This window comes from Panthera onca, chromosome A2, assembly GCF_046562875.1.
Source record: "Panthera onca isolate mPanOnc1 chromosome A2, mPanOnc1 haplotype 2, whole genome shotgun sequence".
Lineage (NCBI taxonomy): Eukaryota > Metazoa > Chordata > Mammalia > Carnivora > Felidae > Panthera > Panthera onca.
Window position 1 is genome coordinate 104,665,412 of NC_138340.1, and position 16,231 is coordinate 104,681,642.

Sequence of the window (16,231 nt, forward strand, 5' to 3'; positions counted from 1 at the left end):
TTAGGAAGCTATTGCGATAAATAAATCAGGCAAGAGATGACGGTCCAGGCCAGGGGGTGGAAGTGGAGATGAAGCTGTCAGATAAATATTGAAGGATGAACATGAAAAGATGCTCAAGATCCTCAGGGAAATACAAATCAAAACCACACCTGCCAGAATGGCAAAATGAACAACTCAGGAAACAAAAGATGGTGGACAGGATGTGGAGAAAGAGGAACAGTTTTGCACTGCTGGCAGGAATGCAAACTGGTGCAGTCATTCTGGAAAACAGTATGGAGGTTCCTCAAAAAATAAAAAATAGAACTACCCTAAGACCCAGCAATTACACTATTAGGTATTTATCCAAAAGATATAAAAATTCTGATTCAAAGGGGCACATGTACCCCAATGTTTATAGCAGCACTATCAACAACAGCCAAAGTATGGGGAGAGCCTAAATGCCCATTGACTGATGTGTATACACACACACACACACACACACACACACACACACACACAGAATGGAGTATTATTTGGCAATCAAAAAGAATGAAATCTTGCCATTTGCAACTACATGGATGGAACTAAAGTGCATTATGCTAATGAAGTGAAATAAGTCAGTCAGAGAAAGATAAGTATCATATGACTTCACTCATTTGTGGAATTTAAGGAATAAAACAGATGAGCATAAGGAAAGGGAAAAAAGTAAGGCAAAAAGAGACAGGGAGGGAAACCATAAGAGACTTGTAAACATAGAGAGCAAACTGGGGGTGGCTGGGGGGGGGGGTGTTGTGTAGGGGGGATGGGCTAAATGGGTGATGGTCATTAAGGAGGTCACTTCTTAGGATGAGCACTGGGTGTTATACGCAAGTGATGAATCACTAAATTCTACTCCTGAAATCATTATTGCACTACATGTTAACTTGGATCTAAATAAAATTTAAAAATTAAAAAAAAGAGGTAATCAAGTTAAAAAAATGTTGAAGGGACAGCCAGAAGAACGTCCTGAGGAATCAGTTGTGGGAGTCAAAGAGAGAAGAACCAAAAATGACCCCAAAGATTTTGGTCAAAGCAACCAATGTCTAGCCCTTTGCTATCACTGTGTTGTTTCTCCTTGTCCTTGAGCACTTAGACTGTGATCACTCTATTCTCTCATAAGGCTCACTCAGAAGATCAGGGTCCTGTGCTCTATACATTTCAATTGCCAGAAATTCTCTCCATTCCTTTTCCCTGCACCTCCACTGTTGCCCTGCACTGCTCCACGTCCAATTAATCTACCCATTCCTGAAGCTGCCAGCTGAATCAGCAGATGTGGACTAAATGTCTGCATTTAACATTCAAACAATAGAGTTTGTGATGCTTCTAGGGTCTGCTATAGCATGAGGGCCGTTAACACTGACCTACTTTACTCATGGTAAGATGTGTGAAAGTGATGGTAAGATTCTTTGAAAAAGAATTCTTAAAAAAATAGCAGTAACATTTCTGAGATTGAATTCTAGCATGTATTTCTTTTTTTTTTAATTTTTAAAAATGTTTATTTATTTTTGACAGAGAGAGATAGAGCATGAGCGGGGCAGGGGCAGAGAGAGAGGGCGACACAGAATCCAAAGCAGGCTCCAGGCTCTAAGCTGTCAGCAGAGAGCCCGACGCAGGGCTCAAACTCACAGACCACGAGATCATGACCTGAGCCGAAGTCAGACGCTCTACCGACTGAGCCACCCAGGTGTGCCATAGCATGTATTTCTTAAAAACAAACATAAAAGGTCGAATGTGAATGAGTCACAACATTACCTGTTGGAGACCATCATCAATGTAGCCTTAGAACTTTCTGGAATGTAACAAATTTACTTGTTTCTGAGTCAGCAGAGCAGAAATCATGATTTTCGTGATCCATGCTTAACCTTGCAACAGTGACTTTCTGATTTTCAGGGCATGTAACAATTACTGGTGGTGATGGGGGATGAGGACAAGGGTTGTTTTAAGGAAGTGGACACCTGGGTACCATCCTTGTAAATTCTAATTCACCATACTTGGATTGAAACCTAGGAATAACCTAGGAATATACATTTTCCATAAACACTTGAGCTGATTCTGATGCAAGTAATGCTCAAACCATCCTTCAAGAGACACAGCTAAGCAGGATTGGAGCCGAAGTCAATCACAAAATGCCACAGCACTGTGGCACTAAATGCTTACCTTTTAGAAAATGTTATGCACGTATCAGAACAGAGCTGCACACACTTTGGTAAAGAATTGCTTGCTATTGCTTTTGGGCCATAAGAATATTAAGAATTATTTCTCTAGTGGTATTTTATTTTTCCTATTGGTGACATATTTCTTCTTGAACATTTTTCTAAGCCTAAATCCACATTTTTATTTATGGCAGCCTATAAACTGAGTTTGGATACTTTCCCCAAGCATACATTATATTCTTTTAAAATAAAACTGCTTAGAACAAAGATACTGGAGATTCAAAAACACCTGCCGTTGCAGATCTCAAACCCCACTAGGAAATCCATCTGGAGGTTTGATATTGGTGATCTTCCTGTCTCACTTTTGTGGTCTGATAAAACTGCATCTTTGGGAGAAGGATTAAACTGTAGGAAAAAGAAAGGGGATTGACTGAGAAAGATCCTTAAAACAGGTTAACTGTATATTTTACGTATTAACCCCTTATCAAGTATGTGGTTTGCAAAGACTTTCTCCCGTTCAGTAGATTGCCTTTTCATTTTGCTGATGATTTATTTTGCTGTGCAGATGTTTTTTAGTTTGATGTAGTTCCCCCTGCTTTTAGTGTCAAATCCAAAAAATCATCACCACAACTAATATCAAGGAGTTTCTCCTGTTTTGTTGTAAGAGTTTTATGGTTTCAGGTCTTATCATTAAAGCCTTTAATTCATTTTGAGCTGAATTTTTATTAGTTATTAATGAACCCTTCTTACATTTTATCTTATGGGTTTTAACTTTTTAATCTCAGCTTTATGTCTTGTACATTTACGTTTTTTCCAATTTCTAGCCTACTACAGTCACCCCAAATCTTACTCATTTTACTTTTTCATTTTCATTTTTTATCTTAATGGAATTTTAAGTATCGTATTTATTACCTCATTACTTTTTCTCTAAATCTTTTTTTGCAATTTAAAAACTCTAATCTCTCCTACTATTATTTTTAAGTTCCTTGTTCTCATATATTTCAGATTTTCCCCCTCTGGAGAGCAAAAATGAGAGAACCTACAGCTATTTATGTGGGATAAGGTCTTCATCTTTTACTTTGCTGACTTTCTGTTTATTCCAAAAGCATCTCTGTTTTCAAAAAATGGAATGGACTTGGTTTTTCATATTACATGTCATCCAAAGTTTACATGAAGAGCTATATGTTTTAAAATCCATTGAGTCTGACAGAGAGAATCACTGAATATGGAGGAAAAACCATATCAGCATTACAACCCACGCAAGGAGGGATTGTAGGCAAAGGGGTAGGGGAGGGCTTTAAGCTTCTGGCTTCACCTTCATGCGAGGCAGGTGACATACAATCTCAAAAGAACTTTGGAGAGGATATTTGGGACCAAATCCAAAACTAGGTATCTGGTCTCACGTGTATTTAGCTTGGTCCTTGTGTTCTCATGTCAAGATAATTTTTGTCTCTGTTCTTGATGGATTCATCAAAGGACCCTCTTGGCTGCAGCTTTTCTCAGCTCCAGTCTCTGGTCAGAGAAGAATTTTCTTATGGGCTCAGCTGCATTCCAGTTAGGAGGCCACATTAATTTGTGAGGACTGGTATGAGATCAGCTGGTACATAATACATCTGAAAAGTCACAAATATAAGAAAGGAAGAAACTGGTCTTTTCTCAAGGCTATGGGTTTGGTTCTAGTAGCTAAAGCTCTTTGGAATTGAGGAAATGGTGGAGGCTCCACAGATCCTTAATTTATCACCCAAATGGAAACGGGGATGTTATTATGAAGGATGTTACTCTGGAGCATTCTTAAAACAAAATCAAAAGGCTTGATAAGGACATAAACTTGAATAAAATATTATACCACTTCAAACAGAGACATGAATTGGCACTTAACTAGGTGCAGGGCAAAGAAAAAGTTTAGGCACAGATAAAGGAAAATCAAAAGTCATAAATCTATTCCCTAGTTTGTAAGCCATAGCAAAAATCTGAAACACATGCAAGAGAGATCTACTTTCAACTGAAGGCACTTACTAGTTCTCAATGTCTAAACTATAATTGTGGCAATGTTTTTCCCCTCCAGAACTATTGTTTAATTACACAGTTCTTGTTGAAGGAAAATTTATTCTAAATGATAGGCCTTATTTTATAGTTTAGATCATATTTGTTGAGACCTTAGTATATGCCTGGCACAATTCTAAGTGCAGTACATGGATTGTTTTCATTTAAAATTTTGACAAATCTTATTATAACCAGTTTGTAGAGAAGGAAACAGGTTCACAGAGAGGTGAGATAACCTGTTCAATATCACATGGCTCAGGCATTCTATCTTCACAATCTATACTCTAAAATGCTGGGTAATAAATTCCTTCAGCTTTTATTTTTCTGAAGATTTCAGTTTTTCACGCCTAGTGTTGAAGAATATTTTCACCAGCTATACAAAACTGACAGTTGTTTTCCAGTGAAGACACTCTTTTATTGTTTTAGGGTCTAATCATTATCTCCAATAAGATTGCAACCCTCGTTTGTTATCTTTATTCCCATGTACATATCATGTGTTTTTTCCTTTTGCTGCCTTAAAAATACTCTATCTTTAGTTGATAACAATTTTAGCATAATGTATTTTTCTTGTTGTTGTCTTTGTATTTATCCTGCTTGGGGTGTGCTGAGCTTCTTAAATATGTAACTTTTACATCTTCATTTATAAATTTTGTTCTTTCAAACAGTTAAATTGCTAGAAAATCCTCTTGATCCTCTCAAGTTTGGCTTCATTTGGATTAAAGCTTGTTTGGTTCAGATTTGAACTTGGCTGTAACAGCATGGTTCTTACTCCTAAGCCATGGTCTTTCAGGGCCTGAGGTACTTAGGTATATTCTTCATCCTCATGGAGCTGGAACTCTGATACCTCCCAGCACAGCACTACTTATGTCATCACCTTTCAGCCCCCAGTCTCGCAGCACACGTCCTCAGCCAGACTTCACAGAGTCCAATCTGGCACATGAACAGCCCAGCCCTGGACCAAGGACCTATCATTCCCCACACAGACTCCCAGACTCCACCCTCCAGCACAGAACACTCTTCTATCTACCTTACCCTGAAATTTCCAGTCACTGGACTCTGGTTCAGCAAGACTTGACACCACGCTTGCTTTCACTTTTCCTGCTCTGTGTCAGGAAAGACACTCCAGTAGAAGACAGAGATGACTGATGACCTCACAACTGTGACCACAGTCTACTGCTGCTTGCTGGTTCATTTCTAAAAACAGTCGCTTTGTATATTTTGCCCAATTTGGCAGTTATTCTTATTGAGAGAGTTTCAGTTACTTGACTACGGCTGCAAGCAGAGGCCTAACACTTTTCTTTTGCTTTTCTGAAGATTTAAAGTATTTACTTACTGGCAGATGTAATATATTTCTAAATACACGTGTCTTAGAAATTTCATCTCTCCGACTATTAGAAGAAGAAGTTTTGCTAGAGTAACACTAGTTGGTAATCATATGTATCAACTCTTCAGGGTCATTACTAAGTCTATTGATTCATTTATTCAGTGAACACTTGTTGTATGTTGTCCATTCTGTGAGTGATATTTTTCCCGGAAGTAGTTTTAAGGGATTTATATTAACACATGTATTCAACAGATCATGCAGCTTGAACTATTCAGACATATGCACTTTGACATTGTTTTGAAACTTTTATTTATTTTGCCATTTCCAAGAATGTGTGCAGGGGAGACAAGCATGCCTGACTGTTATGATTCAAGATGTCAAATAGAAAGATCAATATATGAGTTTATTCCTCAGAGGAGAATTTGGGGCTAGATATATAAATTTGGGAAGGTAAATAATACCTTGGTGATCTAAATATCACTCCTCAGTCATTGTTTCTCACACCATCCTATTTTAATACTCTGAACAGCACTTATTGCTATCTGATAATTTCTTGTTTATTTCTTGCTTATAGTCTCTTTCCAGAAAATGTGACCTCTGCGACAGAAAGAATCTTCTTTGTGCAATTCATTTCTCTATTTTTAGCATTTAAACAGTGTCTACATACAGAAGACTCTCAGTAAATACTGGTTTAATAAATGAATGATTTCCTGCCATACAAAATAGAAACATGTGCATTTTCATACATGTATAGCTTTATTATCATTAAATAGGAATAACCTTAATAGATCACTGGCTCTGAGACCTAACTGGTATTTAAAAGAAGGCATACATTCTAAAATCAGTATCGTTTAGAGAGGAGGTAACTTTGTGCCCAACATTAAACTAGCTTATAATTAACAAACCTAACTTAATGGCACAGTGGTTAAGGTCACAAGTTCAGAAGCCAGGCATTTTGATTCACAATCATGGTTATCATATTTACCAGCCAAAAGCCTTGGTAAAATCATTTAACTTCTCTGTTCCTCAACATTATATAAATATAGTACTTGCAGTGAGGGTCTAATAAGAAATAAGTGTAAAACAGAACAATGTCTCATATAAATTCTCATATGACATTATTATTACTTCAGGTTAACTCATCTAATTCATTTAATTTTATTTTTGGGAGTCATTTTACCTTGAAGGAGATACTGGAAAGGTAAATAGTGTCTGCCAAGAGATGGCATTACCGTTGAAGGTCGACAACCTGGCATGTGTTTCAGATTTTTGCTATGGCTTACAAACGAGGGAAAAGATTTATGACCTTTGATTTTCCTTTATCTGTGCCTAAAGTTTTTCTTTGCGTTGACTAATCTAGTTAAGCGTTGACTAATCTCTCTGTTCGAAGTGGTATAATATTTTATTCAAGTTTATGCCCTTGTCAAGCCTTTCGATTTTCTTTTAAGGATGCTAATCCTATCCTTACCTAGATGATGGCTGGAAAATGTGTCCCTGCATTTAACTGCACCTAAATAGAAACTAGAATATCAGAACTCCAGATCCTTGCGTCAGGGGATGTAAGGGAACTCTGCCTCTCAATATCTATCACAGCTCTGAAGATGGTTGCCTGAGGAAAAAGCTGTATATCCATTCATTTAGATATTCTCAACTCTATCCCTGGGTTATCTCACTTATATATAGCAGAGACCTATAAATCTGTACTATATCACATCAACCCCCACTGATTTGCCTTTCCCGAGTTACACTCTCATACTTAAGTTAATGGCCTACGTTGAGGAAAACTGCTTTAAGAAAAAGCTTCCGTATAAAATTCATTGTGGTATTTATTATAAAAATGTTAATGAGGGTATAATTTAATACAGTTACAATGCCCTCTTTATGAAGGTCTACTGGTGAATTTTCTTTCTGACTCTAAAACCAGAAATTGTTGAGTTTTTCCTTTACAAATGCTTTCTATTGTCTAATGGACACTGAGAAGCTCAGAATTAATGTAGCATTCCTCTTTGCATGGACTCTTATGAGCTTAGAGCCAAAACGTGTGGTTCTACATTAAGAGAATCACTGCATCTTATGGCATGTATTTTGTACATTATCTTTATTATATTCATGATTGGCTTGATATTCTCTTTCTACTAGCATTATTCTTTTGCCCCACATTACTTGTCCATTTATCCCCTAAAGTCACTTTATCTCCTTTTATTGTACGTACTTAGATAAAACAATGTGGGGCATAGGTAAGTATTAAAAACCACATATTGAATGCAGGAGATTTCTTTTCTAAATGTGCACAAAATAAAAGCTACTTGATGAATTCAAGTCACTCCCAAGCCATCAATATGAGTTATTTTCCCATAAAGAATATCTACTATGGGGAAATCTACATATTTTTATAGAAGACAATCATTACCTCTCTAAAGCATACCACACACAGCACAAATGCATATTGTTCATGTGAAAATATTGACTATAATTCATAGCCAGGAGCTGCAGGCTTGCTTCTGACAGTGGAGAAAGTCTGGGATGAAGAATAGATCATACCAGGTGACTGGACACAAAACAGTAAAGGTACCTATTCTGTTGGACCATATGAAATTGTCACTAGTCTACGGATCTTGACCTACAGAGACAGCAATTTCGTATGATTCAATATAATACTGGTTCAAATAACCATTGACAAGAATCCGACTGACCTTACAGAACAATCTCAGGAATAAACTTCTTGAGTTGAATCCTAAAAAGGGCTTAAACTATGCTTAGTTTTCCTTCAGTTTTCTGTTATTAGAGGTGGATGTCTATGGCATTTTTATTTATTTTATTTTTATGAAAGAGAAATCATCGGATAATACAATGCACTTACTTCTATGATTTTGGTAAAGTTGTAGACAGTGACTATACCCAGTCATTTACTCTGAAGCAAATTCACAGGGCAGGGGAGTATTACTAGATAGAGTTTAGACTCTGGAGTAAAAACAAAACAAAACAAAACAAAACAAAACATTGGCTTTGAGTTCATCCTCTGTCACTTACTATCTTAGTATGCCTAGAAAATTAATCTCCAATTATCCAATTAGTCATATATTAATGGGAAGACATTATCTATCACAACATGTTAGTTTCTTTTCTTACTCCTGTGCTATTCATATTTGGAAGACAGAAATGGATCAAGAGCTTTCTTAGAGAAAAACATGATTTTATTTTCAAAGTACTTTTAGAAATTCCTCATGAAGAAAGAACTTAATTGATCCAAGCCTTTTTAACCAGACCTACCTGAGAACATGTGAAACTATGGCTTTTCTAAAAAAATTCTTTTTTTCTCCATCTCATCATTAATATTATTTGGAAGGGAAGAGTTAAGTTCTCCAGGGCATCTCTGCCTAATCAAATGTGGTTTTAGATGCCTTGGAATCCTGGGTAACATTTGGGGCCATTGGACCAGTGTGGCATACTCGGGGTGAGCAATGGTGAAAGTGTTCTTTTTAGAGCAACCAAAAAATTCCTGGGTTCTTGTAAGCATTTCCTCCAGAATCCTGGAGCAGTAGAGTGCTGTTTAAATTTCTCCAGGATTCAGTGTCACAAATCAAAAGCAGCTGTAATTATTCCGACTCTCATAACTCCAGAAATAAAATTTGCTATATTTCTTTTTAGTTTGGATTAGTGCAAATAAAGCCCTCTCTTTCCAAGAAAGGAGCAATTTCATCTATAATGTAAGTACCACAGGATCTTGGGATGTATTATAAAGAGAATCCACGAATTACACACCCTGTGCTACATTTCTCAACTAGCAAGGCAAGTATCCAATTGGGCTTTTACTACATGTAAAAGGTTCAGAGTAAAACTATTTTAAAAATTCCTCCCTTTTCCTCAATTGAACCAGAAAAGTAAACACATAAACAAAAGCAATTAATATTCATTTTGGCAAAGTCTCATGCTAGGATGTGTTTTACATATACTCTCCTTAGGCCTTTGCAGAGGAAAGGAAAACAAAGGAGGAACAGAATGAAGTTGGTCAGACATAGAGATGAATCGGAAATGAAACTCTATGAATTAGATGTCCAGGAAGTAAACATCCTCTGAGGGTTTTCCCCTTCTTAAAAATATTTCTAAATGACACAATCAGCCAATGTACCCAGACCTCTGGTAGAATTGTTTATTTAATACTAAATTTAGGAGGGGAAAAACACTACATCCTCCTCAGAAGCTTAAAATCTCGGGAAGTTGGCATATTCATGAAGTGATTGTAAAATAATAGAATTATATGTAATCAAGTGGTAAATTATAAATACAGAACAAGAAGGCTATAGGCTTTGGGTGAAGAAAAATCACTGAGGTCTTACAGTGTGAAAAAGATGATCTGAAATAGGAGGAGATATTTGGAGAGTTTGAGGACAATGGCTGAAGGGATTTTAATGGAGAAAATAGAGGAGCACCAAGAAACAAGGAGCAACAATGCCAACTGGTCTCTGCTGCAACAGACAGGAAAACCCTAGCCTTGAGAAAGTCCTTGTGTATAAGCAGATACAGCACAGACTAACACTTAGAACATGTAGCTTTGTTTGATCAATAGCAAAAATGTGAAACTGTAAAGTAAATCAAATGCATGTAAGAATATGGATGGTTACTTTGAGTTCTTGAATTGTGCTCAATATACAATTTTTTCACAGATTTCTGGACCCAATAAGAGGCCTTTTTAGTGGATTCCAGGTTAATAATATAACAATATGGATCCTGTATTTCGAGTGGATTTTTGTGTGCAATAAACGGTGAAACCTTTCCAAGATGAATCTGTTGTCATGGCTTCCTTTTCCCACTGCTATTCTCCCTGGTTTATTTCCCTTTTTATTGCCCATTGCTTTTAGAAGGAATAAATATTAATGAGTTCCACAATGTAGTTTGTACTCCTCTGTTAACATTGGTGAGAGTAGCTACTCCCTACTGAGCAATCATCAGCAAGGCAGGCAATAGCCAGCCACAAACCATTTCTTTTACATTCTTAGAGAGCAGGAGTGTGCCTTGGAAAACATGCTATTCATTCACCAGTGCGCATCCCTGAGTGCTTGTTTCAAAATTCCTTCTGGTGCTATCATTCATCTACAGCAGACTCTCAGGGAAGTAAGTGCTTAAGGGTTACAAAAAGCACATGTACTACAGTCACTTGACACTATCAGGTTATGTGACATTTTATCCACCATCTTTCTTTCATTAACGGAAGGACCTTTACTAATAGCTATGGTTTCATTCCATCTGGGGGTTATAGGGATGAAGATAAAACAGTATCTTAGATGCTCTTCCTCTCCAATTTCCTAGCTTAACTGCTGGCAAGGTATAGTGGTTTTCTAAAGATCTGTAGCTTGGGAACCCCAAGCTAGGGCTTGATGAGTGAAAATAAGACCACTATTAGAACTAAAAGTTCTACTTCACTTCTGAGGGCACAGTGACTTTTCCCACTCTTTCCTTGCCAGTCTAACCTCAGAAATGTGGAAAACCCGTTTTCTACACATATATGCCTTTGTTTCTGTGTCTCATCTTAAAGTACTGATTCTCTTTGGCTCCACTAGAGGTCAAAAACTTATGCTAGAATTTGGGACAGATTTACTGAGAAGTCTTAAAGCTTCAGGTTCAGGTCCTTCTCATGCACAGTCCCTTTCTGGGGCCTTGGCAGAGATCTTAGTGATTTTGTATTTAGAATTTTACATTTTTTTTAAAAAAATAATAAGCGACCCTTAAATTATATAAACTTTGGGGCTTAGAAAACCAGGAGCTTTCCTGACCCTATCCTAGCCTCTTATATAGCTTTAGAAAGCCTTTTAAAAGGGTTCTCATCGGCTTTATAGTAAAATAAACTCCTGATTATAATCATAATGGTGCTTATAAAATAGAGGGAGATTTCTAAACTCATTCCAGACTTATAGAATCACTATCTCAGGGGATAATGTCCAGGTGATAATATGCATTTTCTTAAAACATCCAGGTGATACTTAAACTGTATTCTGAGGATATATATGTCTTGGAAAAATAATTCACCCAAGGAATAAGGGTAAAGTTTCTTTATTAAGGATGGACCATGGGTGTAATGTACTTTCAGAGCTTAATTGAAGTCTCAAACTGGTATATTTGTAGAAGTTTCTCCATGTTAGCCTTACGAAGCATCAGTTCTGAAAATCCAGTAAACAAAACTATAGTGACAAGGCTATTTACTATCAAGCTATAAGCTCCCTGAGGACAGGCATCAAGTCCACTTTTGTTTTAAAACATTCTATCTTCAACGTCTATCTTCAGTGATGCAATTTAATAATTGTTCAATAAGTATTTATGGAGTGAATGAAGGAATATCAAATAAGATATCCAAATTTGTAGCACTTCATCAATCAGACTGTGATTGATGTTCAGAAGAGTAACATTTGGGAGAACAGACACAGGATGAGTTTAACATTAAGTCACTGATTCCAACTGTTTGTTCCCCACACTAAGCACTTAATCATTGCAGGAACCACATAATTAACAGTGTCTTAATAAATTCAATCAATATTGTCACTGTCATCATATCATCATTATGACTACTGTTTTCTTTTAGACTGAGCATTTGGGACTTAAGTTTTGGTATGTGTAAGTATTCCATTAGACTTCACACTCTTGTAGAAATCCCAGTGTTTCTAGTCTATTAACATCTTTTTGTGTCAAAATTTATTTTCCAATGTTTTATCCTTGTTAGCTTAATATTACTCACATATTTTATCACCATACCATCTATGACTCTGTTCAAGACACCAAGACAGGTAATAATACATTTTATCTTCTCTAGGTAATAATTCCTTTGTCATTATTACCTTTGCCTAGGGAAGATGTCATTCATCTTTCCCATTACAAACTGGGAGAAACGAATGACAAAAAGGGAGATAGGTTTGACATATAGGTGCTCATGAATTTTCAATGTTTCCTTCAATTTTAAAAGTTTGCAATCACATTCATACTTCATTGAACAATACCACTTTAGCAATGTAATTTTTATGGAGTTTTATGTTCCTGGAGATTATTCTTCACTCTAAAAATACTAGAGAAAATTCTGGACATTTTTTAATTATCCAAGAAAATTTCCCATCAAATGCCATTTAATGGATTAAACCAATCTTCTGAATAGTTTTGACACTGCAAACATATATAATTTAAGTAAATCTCATGTTATTGCCTTGATAAAATAAAAATTTCAGCTGCACTTTATAGATACAGAAGGCATTACCGCCTGAGAAATACATCATGTGTCATTTGTGTGTTTACATATTTGCCAGCAATGGTGAATGTGTGGACTGATTAATCTATATTCTTAGTTTGAGAACTATAAACACTCATAATACTGATCAATGCTCTCAAAAAAACAGTAATAATTAAAACAAAATAATTTCCTGTAAAAGCTTTTGACTCTGACATATAGAAGTTATATTGTAGATTTTTAGTCTTCTTTATCTGGTATTAATTAGATCTCTAGGAAGCAAATGAGTTTTATCTTATTTAGCAGTTGTGTTGAATTGATTTTTATTTAGTACTTTTTATTTCCTGTTGGATTGGAAAAAATACATCTTATAATATATTATTATATATTATAATATATATAACAAATATAATATTAATAATTATAGTTTATTTTGATAATTATTCTTACATTTTTAACATGCATAATGACTTAATATATAAGGGTGATCAAATCTGTCCCCTTTCCCAAACAATATACTCCTTATCATTTCCTCCTGTCATATATAACTGTTGCTCATTAAGAATATAGTGTTTTAATCATGTATAATATTGCTTCATCATATCTATACTTAAGTTACTCAGATGTTTATCAAATTCTTTGCACATCTTGACTTCTTCTCTTCCTGATTTCAATTTCCTTCATCTTAAACATTATCACTTAGGAACTTTTTCAGTGACGGTTTCATAGAGGTCAACTTTTTCACTTCTGTCTTAATTTTGCCCATAGTTTTTGATGGTAGGTAGTTTTTAATGGTAGGATAAATAATTCTAAATTGACATTTATTTCCCTCTCAGTACTTTTAAAATATCATTTTTGTTATTTTGCCTTTTTTTCAGCTGTTGAGAATTTCACTGTTGATATATTAATTCCTTTTTAGTTAATTTTTGTCCTTTTCTTTATTCCTTTTACTTTGTCCTTACAGAACTACCTTATAGTTGATGAACTGAAATCTCACTACTCTATATTTAAGTGTATCACTATCTTGTTTGAAAACTGTCTCTATTCATTCTGTACATTTTGTCTTTCAACAAATCCAGAAAATTCTCTCATGTCTTCTATTAATTTTTTCATTCTGAACCTTCTTGTTTAATTCTGCATGACTTAGCTCACTTTTATTCTTAATTTCTATTTTCAGTGTTCCTTTTTGATTAACTTCCTTACATTTGTCTTGAGTTTATTAATAACTGTTTAGCTCAATCTGTCTAATCTACCTATTTATTTCCAGTAAAAGCACTTTTAAATTCTAGAATTTCTTTTTTGTTCTTTTAAAAAAACATCTGGTCTTTTTTTGTGTGTGATTCATTATATTTAATGTTTTAATTTTCCCTTTACATCTTTAGTAAGTTCTAGCATATATCTTTTATGGTGTCTATCTGCTATCTCCATTATTTCCAACGTTGTGAGTCTAATCTTAATGTTTGTTAGGTATTTTAAATCCTGTTTAAAATGGATTATTTTTTCCTTGTGTAGTTTGCAGCTTTGAATGGCACATTTTATCTGGGGAAACTCTGTGGCTTAGGTTAAGGTATTCATTCCTTCAAAGATTTTGCTTTTGCTTATGTTAGGCAACTCAGTAGTACCATTTGTCATGCTATTTCTTTCTTTCTTTTTTTAGTGTATATTTATTTTTGAGAGACAGAGAGAGAGAGACAGAGTATGAGTGGGGGGAGGGGCAGAGAGAAAGGGAGACACAGAATCTGAAGAAGGCTCCAGGCTCCAAGCTATAAGCCCAGAGCCCGACGCGGGGCTTAGACCCATGATCAGTGAGATCATGACCTGAGCCGAAGTCGGACTCTTGACCAATGAGCTACCCAGGCACCCTGCCTGATGCTATTTCTTACATTAGTTTCTCAGTTTGGTGGTCTTTGGATTCATGGAAGTTCCATAAATTTGAAACTTAATTAATTAATATGAGTACAGACCCTTATGTGGAGTTCATAGGAAAGGTTTGTTCTTGCCCTGACTTCAAACTAAGGCTGAGGCTGACCTGCTTCCTTGTCCTCTCCCTCTCTAGGTAAGTTGAGTTCACTCATTCGTTGCTGCTATCACTCTTTGAGGTTGAAAAAGTAAAGCAGTATTTCCATTTTCACTCTCTTTCTCTGGCTAAAAGTTTTATGTCATACCCATTATAGACTTCACTCCTTCTCGATTCCCACAGTGTGTAACCCTCCTCCTGCAGGTACAATTACCACCCAGGGCAACACGGAGAGCATCAGTTCAGTCTTCCTGGTTCGTTTTGAAAAATCATTTAGTTAATCAAGACCTCAGTTCTGCTCTTAAAAGCATTTAAAGCAATATCGTACCCTGCCTGTCTAGGTGTTTTGTAAGGGATGATTTTCAGCTTTTCTAATCTTCTATAATAGGTATTTTTAGGCAAATAAAATTAAATAATATACATAAGGGTATAAGGCCAAGCAGAAAAGAAATGAGGCTTCCTGATTATTTGCATAGGGTTCTTTTGAAAGTTGCCTTAAGATGAAATTAAGAGTTTGTAAAGCTTTGTATGTAACTAGAAAAGAGAATAAGACATATAAAACATGTGCTCTTGAATGAGTGCCCACACAGAAGCACAGTGCAAGAATTTTGACTCTTTTCATTTGATCTAACAACTAGATCATGTTTCCTCTATTCAAAGTCAGAGGCATGAATAATTATTTATTCAGGGATGAAGGGTGTATGTGAATAGAGCCCCTTGCTAAAATCAAGAGTTTTTAAAAGTATTTTTGAAATGTTCAAGAAATAATTTTCTGACAAATTGTAAGAGCCATTCACAAAGGGGAGAGTAAACATATCAAACAACAAATGTTTATTAAATAGCAACTAAGTTAAAGGCATTATAAGCCCTGTTTTCATGTTTACATGGCTTACAATCTGTTACATATATGTGTATATATATGTATATGTGTGTGTGTATACAAACAAATATGTGTGTGTGTGTGTGTGTGTGTGTATATATATATATCTATATATATATATAGATATATATATATATATCTATATATATATATATGTTTTTGGTTGGATACTTCCTGCTATCTCATTAGTAAGCTCTTCCTCTACTAAAAACTCTAAATTATCTTGGGGGTAGACCATTGACTAACTTAATCTAGTTCCCAGCATGTAAGTTTTTATTAGCTTCTATTCCAGTGGCTGACATCTCTTGGCATCTCACTTCTATTTTGTAATCTACTCATCACAAATTTCATAGGTTTAACAGCCCTTCTCTCCCACAAAATATCCTAGAAGTAATTTCCAAGAAATATCTGACTTTTTTCAAGGATTTCCTATGTTTTAATTAGTCTATAATTATACCACAGTGCTTTTTACATCCCCCTGCAACTGTGAAGGCTGTCTTCAAAAGGGAGTCATGGTGTTATTTTGTTCCTGTTTCATTTACCTTATTGAGATTAGGAGAGGAGCACCTGGGTGGCTCAGTCAGTTAAA

General features: G+C 35.6%; 1 protein-coding gene across 3 annotated transcripts in view; it reads right to left on the reverse strand.

Moving 5' to 3' along the window:
- Nucleotides 1-16,231, reverse strand: part of THSD7A (thrombospondin type 1 domain containing 7A) — a 439,582-nt gene that overhangs the window by 197,501 nt on the left and 225,850 nt on the right. The window lies entirely within an intron of this gene.